The sequence below is a fragment of the Papaver somniferum genome, chromosome 2 (assembly GCF_003573695.1).
Source record: "Papaver somniferum cultivar HN1 chromosome 2, ASM357369v1, whole genome shotgun sequence".
Taxonomy (NCBI): domain Eukaryota; kingdom Viridiplantae; phylum Streptophyta; class Magnoliopsida; order Ranunculales; family Papaveraceae; genus Papaver; species Papaver somniferum.
Genome location: NC_039359.1, coordinates 184,502,625 through 184,515,074, shown reverse-complemented (window position 1 = coordinate 184,515,074; position 12,450 = coordinate 184,502,625). Strand labels below are relative to the sequence as shown.

At 36.8% G+C, this 12,450-nt stretch overlaps 2 long non-coding RNA genes across 2 annotated transcripts; both read left to right on the top strand.

Moving 5' to 3' along the window:
* The first annotated feature begins 513 nt into the window (after window positions 1-513).
* Window positions 514-1,751, top strand: LOC113354306. Its single transcript, XR_003361804.1, has 3 exons — window positions 514-666; window positions 760-846; window positions 1,085-1,751. It is a non-coding gene; the product is annotated as an uncharacterized LOC113354306 (long non-coding RNA).
* A 9,609-nt stretch (window positions 1,752-11,360) lies between these two features.
* LOC113354305 lies at window positions 11,361-12,099 on the top strand. The gene is made up of 4 exons (XR_003361803.1): window positions 11,361-11,476; window positions 11,571-11,625; window positions 11,720-11,808; window positions 11,973-12,099. It is a non-coding gene; the product is annotated as an uncharacterized LOC113354305 (long non-coding RNA).
* Window positions 12,100-12,450: the final 351 nt, after the last annotated feature.

Below are 12,450 nucleotides of genomic sequence, written 5' to 3'. Positions count from 1 at the left end.
TCAATCTCTTAATCCTTTTTCTCGATCGAAACACAATTAAATTCATTTGAATTAAACATATTTGAAAATCATTTTGTTGTTGTTGTTTAATGTATACCAATATTTTTTGTCTCTCAATTTCGTTATCTTAACATGTCTTTAATAGAGCTACAGTGAGAGTTGATATCTCAATTTCTTTAATGGAAAAGAGATGGACATTCAATTTCTACAGTAAGAGTCTTAAGTGTCTTACGTAAATTGGTAAATCCTAAATTAAGATTTGAAATCCATGAGTGATCTCAGTTCGCTTTTTGGTTTAAGGTAGGACTAATATCAATGTTTCCCTTTAGTGTGCTTAACTATAATTAGTATGACATGATTGGTGCTTTATTCTATAGTTAGCGCGTGCTCAGTTTTGTGCTCGATTCTCCTTTTATTCTAAATTGATGTTCTGTGCTTAGTGGAACATGATTGATTACCATTATCTTGAAATGTGTTCAATAAGTCTGAAATTTCAGTAGGGATCAGCTGCGCAGTAGGGAAGGGATATCTAACTCTTCGGTCAATAGATTAGGTAGCTTAGTTTGGACTTAGGATCATTAGAAATTCCCGGTTTTTTTTTGTTTGCTCTTTTGGTTTGGGCATCCTAGATTTCTCTTGCATTTTCTCCATTTCACTCTCTTTATGGTATATCGTATACTAGTTCATCCTTTAATGTATCTTCATTTTGCCTTGGATTTTTATCCCTTCTAAAAAATTGATTAAGTCTACACATTGCAGAATGCATATGAGATCGCATTCCTTTTATGGATAACCGATTGGATAAATTTGCAACGTATCCATCACTGAACCCGACGTAGTCCCAGAGTAAGTGGCAGGCCTTCAACAACAATTATGTATATGTTTCAATTGTGAATTAGTGAAGCTAACTATGCCAAATATGCAGCGTGGAGGGATAGTATCTCATAGTATTGGAAAGCTTAGATGATCGCAGAGATCATAAGTATTGCAATATTTTCTTGGATATGTAACAAGGATAGTTTTTTTTTATCAATAGTGGTTATGATTGTCATTGTTGTTTATTGTTTTTTTTTTTTTTCATCAGGGTACTTCATCAGATTAACTTACATGGAGCCCGATCCAAATATATAGAACTCGGCTGGTGCAGTAAATTCAGGCAGAGTTCTGTTTGTATTTCGACCAATTCCAGGCATGTTTCAGGCTTCTCTCTGCTTCATACCTGTTAAGAACCTAACATACATCTATTTGTTCTTGTGTAGCTTCAGTCCAACTTCTCATTACATCTTAGACTCTTTCTAATCCATAGCAACGATTTAGTCTGTAGTTCAGCTCACCGTAAACCCATCAAACAACAGCGACAGTATCATCTACTTCTCCATCTCTGAATTTTAACATAAACCCATGAATATCAAACGCCAGGAAATCTACAAACCCTTAAACAATCTCCATCTGTTTCATCCACTGAGTTCGATGGCGTCAGCTCCAATTCTTCACTGTTGACTCTAAATCGAGGAAAACCCATTTCAATTTCAGCTTCGACTCCTTCTTCAGTTCAATCAATTTCCATCTGCAATGTCTTCTCAAACCCTAAATCACCTTCAACAACACCACCAACCCATGAAAATCACCATCTTCGGTTCAACAGCAGGTTCATCATCATCTTCTCTGCAATTCCATCTTTAATCATCTCAGATTCAGAATAAAACCCATCTTCAATTAACTCACAGATTCAAACCAAAAACCCATTTCGAATCAAACCCTATCCTGTTTTGTTCTTCAGTTTCAGTTATCGACTCCATTTATCCTCCACAGCAAGACCTAATCAGTATCTCCATCTCCCGACTTCAGTCACCAACACAATCTTCAATCACAGAGTCATCCTGCTAATCTCTGTCTCGATTTTTCACGGCCGTCAACCCCGTTATCAGATTCAGATCCTCAGCAAACCCATCTCTCAATTTCTTCATATCTTCTCGATATGTTCTCTCGGAAGTAACAGCAGCAGCTGCTGCCTCTTTTCGTTTTCTTTGAATTTTAAGTTTGCAAATGATTGGTATGAATGAGAGACATCTCTCTCGAATTTAGGTTTAGGGTACGCCTGGATAATGACACCAGGTCACTTCTAATAAGGGTTAACCAAAGTCTAGCCCCTTATCCTCAGCTGATCTGTATTTATTAGTACTCCTTCAAGTAGAGTTGCCCCTTAACATTGAATGGACTCCAGATAGTGTTCGCCTATGAAATGACAATGTTGCTCAAATTTGGATTATTTCTTCTCCTTTTCGTCCGCATGAATCCAAAGTAGCTATAAAACTCAAAACAAACGTAAAATACATAATTTACAAGAAAAATAGCAAAGAAAACTTAACCAATAGATATTAAATCAAGGTGTATTCTACACCTATCAAATTCCCCCACACTTATACTTTGTTGGTCCTCGAGCAAATCAAACTAAAACTTACAACTTCAAAGCTTTCCAGCGTCGCAAGCATCCAAAGAGTTATGAGGACATAGAGTTTCTGCATGATAGTAATAAGAAGTTAGAAATACCAAAGAACATGTTCTCATTCTTAAATGTTGAGTGAGAAATAACCACACCATAATGAGAAAAACGCGTGTTTAAGAGCGATCAATAAGCATTTCGCCTCGACTCTGCCTCACATAAAAGGATTTTATGATAATTGCACTCAATAGGACGATTTTTTTATGGGTCTCACATGTGTGCAGGTAGGAATGAAGAGAGAAATCCTGCAACACGTTGAATGGTAGGAAGGACAACTTCCGAAATATTTTAAAAACCCACATCTTTTAACGTTTTGAAAAACCATTTTTCTGACGATCTCTAAGAAAGGAAATCAACCATTATTATCGAGGATGAGATTACTTATTCACCTTCACATCCGATTGCCAATAATGATAGCACCACTCTCACAGCATCCAATACAAACGTCTTCGGCTCCTCGTCTTCGGCTTCAACTATCGATGATAAACTCTCGGAGTTCGTAGATCCTTGGCAATTTGTAACCTTTTTCCTTAAATCCTTGTTGCTTGAAACTTCCTTATAGATTTTCCTTCCCCACGGCTTATTAAATAAATAAAAACCAAAAATTTCTCTTGTCATCATTTTTTTTTTCTTTTTCAAATTTCTTTTTCTTTTTTTTTTTAAGACAAGAGAAATAAAATACAAAACAAAGTGAAAATAAAACAAACCATGGCCATGGAAAAAGTACTTTGCCTCTTGATTCTTCACAACTTGTATCGTCTCGAAATCATGAATTTCAATAATCCTCACCTTTTGATTTTTTTCGCTCTTATAAATAAGTCTTCAACTTGTATGTATAATTATGCTCGTTGTATTGTAAGTCTTAAACATATATAAAAATCTGCTCTTTGTATGTTGCTTTATTTGAATATGAAATTTGCTCTTTTTCTCGTTCCGTTGCTTGTAAACCTTGAACGTCTTCAACTTTCCTTGTATATTTTGATGTCGCTCCCTTGTTGATGATAATGGTGTTTCTATGGACCCGTTGTTGTCGAGAGAATGATGCTAACTGCAAATCGAACTACAAGAAGGAGACTTTCATCTATAGACGTCACCCTCATGATTGACAAAATTAGCACTCAAGAGATCAAAAAGTAGTGCTTCTATTGGAGGAAAATTGGGTAGCTCACCATTCTACCCGGCATTAACGTACGATGACACACACTCAAAAAAAACTTTTTAGTCAGCTACAAAGAATTTCTGGTTGGTGCTTCACATGATATAAACAGGGTAGTCTCCACTAATGATTGATCAGCAATTCTAATAATGCATTTCTCTCTACTCCTTATTTGCATCACCGGCATGATTAAATCCATTATTTAACACTCTAACAAGCAAGAAATCTGAACGTAGTTCCCGAACACTTCCAAGTTCAGTTATGTCGGTCAGAATTCTCTATGTAAACATACCTAGAAGTATGCTAGTGACTCTAAATATCTAAAAGTTGGAGGTTTTATGCATTTTTTTTTTAAAATAAATGCTTAACCACTCCCCCACACTTAAACCTTACATTGTCCTCAATATAATTGAATCGTCATAGTAAAGTCAAGGTGGGAAATCCTAACATGATATGGAACAACAAAAATAAATAACAAAATAAAAAGCAAAAGGATAAGAAATACAAAACCTATGGGGTTCCTCCTACTAAGCGCTTGTTTTAAAGTCGACGGCCCGACTTAGCTCTTGCTTCACATTCATTAGCCCGCATCAGTCTCTTCAACGGGAATATATAACTTCACGTCACTTGGGTATCTCATTGTCTCAAAGATATTGAAGTGGATGACTGCACCATCAAACTCCATAGTCAAGGTGCCATTTTGGACATCAATCTTCGTTCCGGCGGTACTTACGAATGGTCTACCCAATAGCAAAGGTGTAGACTTCGGATAGTTCTCATCATTCATGTCTAAGACATAGAAATCGGCCAGGAATACAAGCTCATTAACCTGCACCAAAACATTCTCAACAATCCCTTTCGGGTAAACATTAGATCGGTTAGCAAGTTCAAGAACTACTCCGGTCTCCTTAAGAGGACCAATATTTAAAGAATCATAAACCGAGGAAGGCATAACATTAACCGATTCTCCCAAATCTATCAAATATCGAGTAAACCTTGTTTTACCAATTGTGCAAGGTATGGTGAAACTTCCGGGGTCCTTTAATTTAGGTGGGAGTTTCTTGAGAATGAACACCGAAGCATTCTCCCCCACACTCATGACTTCATTCCCTTTCAATCTTTTCTTCTTCATGCACAAATACTTTAAGAACTTTGCACAGCGAGGAATTTGTCGAATAGCTTCAATGAGTGGAATATTGACTTGTACTTTCTTAAGGATTTCCCAAATATCCTTGTATTCCAACTCTTTCTTCGACTTAGCAAATCGGCTAGGAAACGGGGGTGGAGTGGTGAAAGTAAGAATCGGTTCCTTGGAGTTCTCCTTTGGGGTGGTTTCCTCTTTGTCTTCGACTAACTCTTCATGCACCTCATCTTGTTAATTTGGTTGCTCCACTTATTTTCCACTCCTCAAGGAAGTCGCATTAACATTCTCTCTTGTATTCACAAATGGTTGTGAAGAATGCTTTGTGGATGCTTGAGCTTTCAATAGGTTCACATCGTTCTCCAATTGCCCCACTTGAATTTCCAAAGCCTTGATAGCCGAATCGGTCTTTTGTTGGCTTTGTTGGCTTTGTTGTAACATAGAAGTAAGACCTTGCATGCCTTGCATTAACGCATTGAGCTTGTCATCACTCGAAGAATCACGCTCCTTGACTTGTTGTGGTTGAAATTGTTGTTGAGGTTGGAAGCGTGATTGTTGGAAACCACCTTGTTGCACATATGGATTAGGAACCGCCGCTTGCTTGTTGGCATAACTAAAGTTAGGGTGATCCTTCCAACCGGGATTGTAAGTATTAGATTATGGATCGTACCTTAGCCTTTGATTTGGAAACAAAGCATTTACTTGTTCCAACTCTTCATCATATGAAGGTATGATAACCGCAACCATCCTTTGCATCATTATCTCATGTTACTCATCCTTTGTTCAAGGTGTGATGATGAATCACTAACTTCATGCACTCGCCTAACCATTGGTTCTTCTCTTGTGTAGAATTGTTGCGAGTTTGCAGCCATACTTTCAATTAAACTCGGTAGCTTGGCTCACCGTCTTGTTCAGCAGTGCACCACCACCCGCGGCGTCAAGAAGAGATCTATCACTTAGTGGAGATCTTCTTAAAAGTATTGATGTATCATGACGTCACTGAACTGGTGTGTGGACAGCTTGCCACCAATCTCTTGTACCACTCCCAACATTCATATGATGACTCTCCCACATTTTGCTTCATCCCACATATCTCCTTGCGAATTTGAGTAGCTTTTGATGCAGGAAAATATCTCTCGAGGAAAAGTTTCTTCATCCCATTCCATGTTGTGATACTTCCGGAAGGCAAATAATACAACCATTGCTTAGGATTGCCCGCCAAAGAAAACGGAAAAGCTTTCAACATTGCTCCATCCTCATTAGTCTCTGGTGGAAGCATGGCCATGACTATGGCATAGAATTCCATAAGGTGTTTGTTTGGATCTTCATTCACCATGCCATGAAAATTTTTGGTAAATCTCTAATCAACCCCGGCTTGATCTCGAAGGTTGAGTTAGTTTGAATACACCATTTTTGTGTATCGAGATTGTGAGAATCTAGGTCCTTGAGTGTACGATCACCCATTGCTTCTTCTTCAATGTCTGAATCAGCGACTCACTTGATGAAGAACGAGGAAGTGGAGTGTTAACCGCACGAATGAAGTCCTTTAGTTGAGTGCCGGTTCGAAGATGTATTGGACTCGTCCTTCCCTCTTTAAGCATTCACCAAAGACCTGAAACAAGATTCTCAAAAACTAAGTCAGATACGATATAAAATCTAGCAAAGCAGGAATAAAACAAAAAGAAAAATAAAAACAATTAAAATTGTCCGCTGCTCCCCGGCAACGGCGCCAAAATTTGATGCGTGTCGTAACCACAACAAATTAATTAATATTTTTCCACTTAATTAACAAGTAATATAGTGTAGTCAAGTTCGTTCCCACGAGGAGCAAGAGGTTTTAGTTGTTTAATTGTCACAAAAAGGGGGGGTTTTGGTTTTAGATTTTATAAAGAAAAATAAATAAACAAAGCAATTAAAAGATAAGGAAAATCAATAAGAGAGACAAGACCAAGGAATCCTTCTTCGTTGCAAAACAATGATTCAAAATGTTCTTTTCCACTTTTTATTAGTCACAGATTATCACCAACCGTAGGTAAAGAAGCTAGCTCAGTGTTAAACCCCTAAATCCCTAGTATCACCGGATACGGAAGTTCTCGACTACCGGATTCTATTCACCAAACCACCTAGTAGTAGCTCACTCAAGATGTAATTTATTTAAATGCATTAAGATTTATGAATTTATTAGGTTGATATTAGTATTTAGACTCTTAGCTCAAGGTCTACTTGCTAACGTTGTTTTCACACACAATTGCTCCACGGAATCCCTATGCAAGGTCTCATTTTTGCTACTTGTGTAAAGAGTCAATAATCGATTACTTATCCCCTAACTTTCACTAGCTTTATATCGATTATCAAGTCAATTTAGTTGGCCACCTAAACAATCTATCAATCAACCATGAATGTATAAACATTCCTATTAGTAAAAACAAACGATAATCATGTGAAAAACTTCAAAGTAGATTTAAAAACAAAACTCAAAACATGTTAAGAACTAGGAATTCATCCCCAATCAATAAGAAAATTAGCTACTCATGTTTTTGAAATTCACACAAATAATTAAAATGAGAATTTTTGAAGTTCACGCAAATAATTAAAAGAAGAATTTTGAAAAAGGAAGCAAAAACACAAGTGTTGTGTATGTAAAAAGGTGTGCAAAAGTGTGTAGAGAACTTCTCTATTTATAGGCTTCAATTTCCTAGCAATCCTCTTATGAATAGAATCCCTTTCCCTTTGTAACTCAACTTCCAAATCCAAGCCTTTCCCCACATCTTCCATATTCTCTTTCCAAATCCAAGCCCAATTCTTCAAATCCATGAGTTTAGAAAATTCTTCACTAATTGAGTCGCCGGAAAAATTCTGTTACCACCGGAATCCAGACAGAAAACGGCATCCAGAAGTGCTGCCAGTCATCGGAATCTTCTTTTTATCGAGGGAATATTCCGTCACAGTTAACAGTCAGATTGACGGTCTCCAATGGTCAAGAGGGTCAAGGGAAGAGATTCAGACACCGAGTTAGCATCTTACTCGGCCGACTGGTCTTACTCGGCTGAGTTAGGTTGGATCGGTATCGCTGAGTTGGATCGCCGGTGCAGTAAATTCAGGCAGAGTTCTGTTTGTATTTCGACCCATTTCAGGCCTGTTTCAGGCTTATCTCTGCTTCATACCTGTTAAGAACCTAACATACATTTATTTGTTCTTGTGTAGCTTCAATTCAACTTCCCATTACATCTTAGACTCATTCCAATCCACAAAAACGATTTAGTCTGTAGTTCAGCTCACCGTAAACCCATCAAACAACAACGACAATATCATCTACTTCTCCATCTCTGAATTCTAACACAAACCCATGAATATCAAACGCCAGGAAATCTACAAACCCTTAAATAATCTCCATCTGTTCCATCCACTGAGTTTGATGGCATCGGCTCCAATTCTTCACTGTTGACTCTAAATCGAGGAAAACCCATTTCAATTTCAGCTTTGATTCCTTCTTCAGTTCAATCAATTTCCATATGCAATGTCTTCTCAAACCCTAAATCACCTTCAACAGCACCACCAACCCATGAAAATCACCATCTTCGGTTCAACAGCAGGTTTATCACCATATTCTCTGCAATTCCATCTTTCATCATCTCAGATTCAGAATAAAACCCATCTTCAATTAACTCACAGATTCAAACCAAACACCCATTTCGAATCAAACCCTATCCTGTTTTGTTCTTCAGTTTCAGTTATCGACTCCATTTATCCTCCATAACAAGACCTAATCAGCATCTCTATCTGTCGACTTCAATCACCAACACAATTTTCAATTACAGAGTCATCCTGATAATCTCTGTCTCGATTTGTCACGGCCATCAACCCCTTTATCAGATTCAGATCCTCAGCAAACCCATTTCTCAATTTCTTCATATCTTCTCGATCTGTTCTCTCGGAAGTAACAACAGCAGCTGTTGCCTCTTTTTGTTTTCTCTGAATTTTAAGTTTGCAAATGATTGGGATTAATGAGAGACATCTCTCTCGAATTTAGGTTTAGGGTAAGGCTGGATAATGACACCCGTAAATTAATAGAACTGGTCCGTCGACTCATTTTTGATAGGCCACCATCGTCAAATCCATATAATGTGGACCAGGTCAGTAATTTTGACGGGCTATTAAGAAAAGCGAAAAAATTGGGATTTTTCTTCTTCTCTTTCATATTGGAATGACACTCGATTCAGTCCGAGCATGAGAAACACTCATTTCAGTTCGTTTCAATTTGATAAACCTAAATCGAATATCAGAAATCAACCAATTCCACCTTCAAATCCTAGTTCTCGATAAGCATAAATCTAATCCAGTGGAGAAGAGTTTCGAGAGCAATATCTAATTGAATCTTCTACTTGCGGATATTTTCGTTTAAGGGAATCATTGACAAAAATGTTGAGATTATTAGTCCCACATTGTTTGGGCAAGCTAAGATCTTGTGGTTTATAATCCTTAGAGCCTCTGCACTCATTGCCAATTGGTTTTGAGTTGGATGCCCATATTCTAACATGGTACCAGAGCAGGCTATTTGTGTCGAGTCATTTGACCGCACCTTTACTCCGCGTCACCCGATTTATTGTCCACGTGTTAGACCCAACTAGGCTACATATGATCGTGCATGTTGAGATTGTTAGTCTCACATTGTTTGGGCAATCTAAGATCCTTCAGTTTATAATCCTTAGGGCCTCTCCACTCATTTCCAATTGGTTTTGAGTTGGATGCCCATATTCTAACAAAAAACAATTTGAATGATAAGTTTAATATTTTTATTAAATCGAAAACTTTAATTTGTTGATTTTGAATTGAAGCTGAAACATTCGGTTTCATCTCGATTTTAGTATATGATTCATAATCACAATTCAGATTTGTACTCATCTTATCCTCGTCTTTGTTTAGATATGAAGATTTTCTAGGGTTGTTGACTAAGTTTTGATCAATCTCTTAATCTTTTTTCTCGATCAAAACACAATTAAATTCATTTGAATTAAACATATTTGAAAATCATTTTGTTGTTGTTGTTGTTTAATGTATAACAATATTTTTTGTCTCTCAATTTCGTTATCTTAACATGTCTTTAATAGAGCTACAGTGAGAGTTGATATCTCAATTTCTTTAATGGAAAAGAGCTGGACATTCAATTTCTACAGTGAGATCTTAAGTGTCTTATGTAAATTGGTAAATCCTAAATTAAGATTTGAAATCCATGAGTGATCTCAGTTCGCTTTTTGGTTTAAGGTAGGACTAATATCAATGTTTCCCTTTAGTGTGCTTAACTATAATTAGTATGACATGATTGGTGCTTTATTCTATAGTTAGTGCGTGCTCAGTTTTGTGCTCGATTCTCCTTTTATTCTAAATTGATGTTCTGTGCTTAGTGGAACATGATTGATTACCATTATCTTGAAATGTGTTCAATAAGTCTGAAGTTTGAGTAGGGATCAGCTGCACAATAGGGAAGGGATATCTAATTCTTCGGTCAATAGATTAGGTAGCTTAGTTTGGAATTAGGATCATTAGAAATTCCCGGTATTTTTTGTTTGCTTTTTTGGTTTGGGCGTCCTAGATTTCTCTTGCATTTTCTGCATTTCACTCTCTTTATGGTATATCGTATACAGGTATACTAGTTCATCCTTTAATGTATCTTCATTTTGCCTTGGATTTTTATCCGTTCTAAAAAATTGATTAATTCTACACATTGCAGAATGCATATGAGATCGCATTCCTTTTATGGATAACCGAATGGATAAATTTGCAACGTATCCATCACTGAACCCGACGTACTCTCTTTTAATTTCTTTTGCATTTTTGTGTATATGAGTGCTTCATTATGTGGTTCCAGTATTTAGAAATGTGGGAATTTTCTTTGGCTTTCTCGAAGTAAACATTTCTTCTTTTTTATCATTGTAAAATCGATGAATGGCCTATAGCATTGTAAAATGGAGACCTTATTTACATGTGATGTTACTGACTCACTGTAGTTCAGCTAGGAGGACAGATTTTCACTTCAATGCAGTGCATCTCTGCTTCCATTAGTCTAGTACAGTGCATCTTTTCACACAGTCGCAGTCCTAAAACCGGTAAAAGAACTCTCGGTAAAACTTAATTTTGTATTGTGAATTGGTTATGAATTTGTTAATAGTCCTGATTGCACCAAAAAATTATATTGATTGATCTACAAAACCATCAAGGGTACTACTAATGGATACGCAATTGGTACCTATGAACTTGGTAGTTCACATTTTTGTACGTATGCTAACTAATGTGCATACTCTTATGCAGCTGTGCATAAAAAAAGTTTTATCCTAAGCAACTTTTGTTGGTCCAATGTAATTTTTTTCTATATATGTGAACACAAATCGGCTTATGAATGGATATTTTCTTTCAGTTCATCATCTTTTTGGATATATATGTAGGTGGTTTTTGTTATGTTATATGTAAATGCACAGGGACTTCACACAAGGTCAGTTGAAGCAGTAGTATCCAGTCGGGGAAATATCAATCCCTGGCAAGTACTTCACTTGGTTATACTTAGACTATTAAGTTTAAATTTGTGGATTTGACACTCAGTTTATACTAGCGAGGTATTGCGCTGGTGGGAAGTGGACTGCAGTGAGGTTGGCATCAACTTGTGTGCCTTCTAGATTACCGGGTAAGTACTTCACTTGTATACTTGATTGATTTCCTGTTTCTTACAATTGTACTCAGTTCTGGTGAGACGGCTAATGGACTTTGGTTTGCTGCAGGACCAAAGATAGTGCCAACTTATGAAGCTTCATCTTACCTAATTGCAGTTAACTAGTTAAGTATCTTTGCCTTTCCTAATTTCATATTCTATACTGCCAGAATATAGATGAATGAGAAGTATCTTAACAGTTGCATTCTGCAACTGCAGGTAATTTATAAGGAATGTGGTGAATCTGATGACATGAGGGTCGAGATATTAATTCCCTGCAAAATGTGTAAACCTCCTGCCAAACACCGGTATGTTGAACCAAGAACCATTTGTTTCACGGTTTCCGTTGTCTTTTCGTACTAACGCCACACTTGAATTTTGTTGCTGGGAATATCGTGTTGCAATTGTCTATCTTTGACTTACTTTTGTGCTATTTACTTGTCATAATAATGCTGCCTGTTATATTTTGTAGGATTACCTATATCGAGTTTTCCAATGCTCAAGCTTTCAACAAAGCAAGCCTGCAAAGGATATAATGAACTAGCTGTTGTTATTTGAATGATGCTATATTTCATCAGAAAGGGCGGAGAACAAAGGAGCTTCAAGATTTGTAAGTTCCATGTATTCAAGTTTTTTAGGCAGTTAGTAAGTTTGTATTTGTTGCCTTAGAAATTTGGAACCTTCAATTATTCCTTTAGAAATTTGATACTTAACAAAAAAAAAAAAAAAGGTTTGATACTTAGAGAAATTTCAGTTCTTTTGTTATATGAACTGAATGAATGTGATTATGAATTGAATGAATGTTCTTTTGCTCAGATTGAAGAAATTGTTGTTGAGTGTGGTTATGAATGTATTGAAAGGAGTATGCAGGGTATTGAATTTAGAATTTCGTCTTATTTCAGGCGGAAAAATTACTGCCGGCCAGCCTTGACCAGGTCAAGGTTGATTGG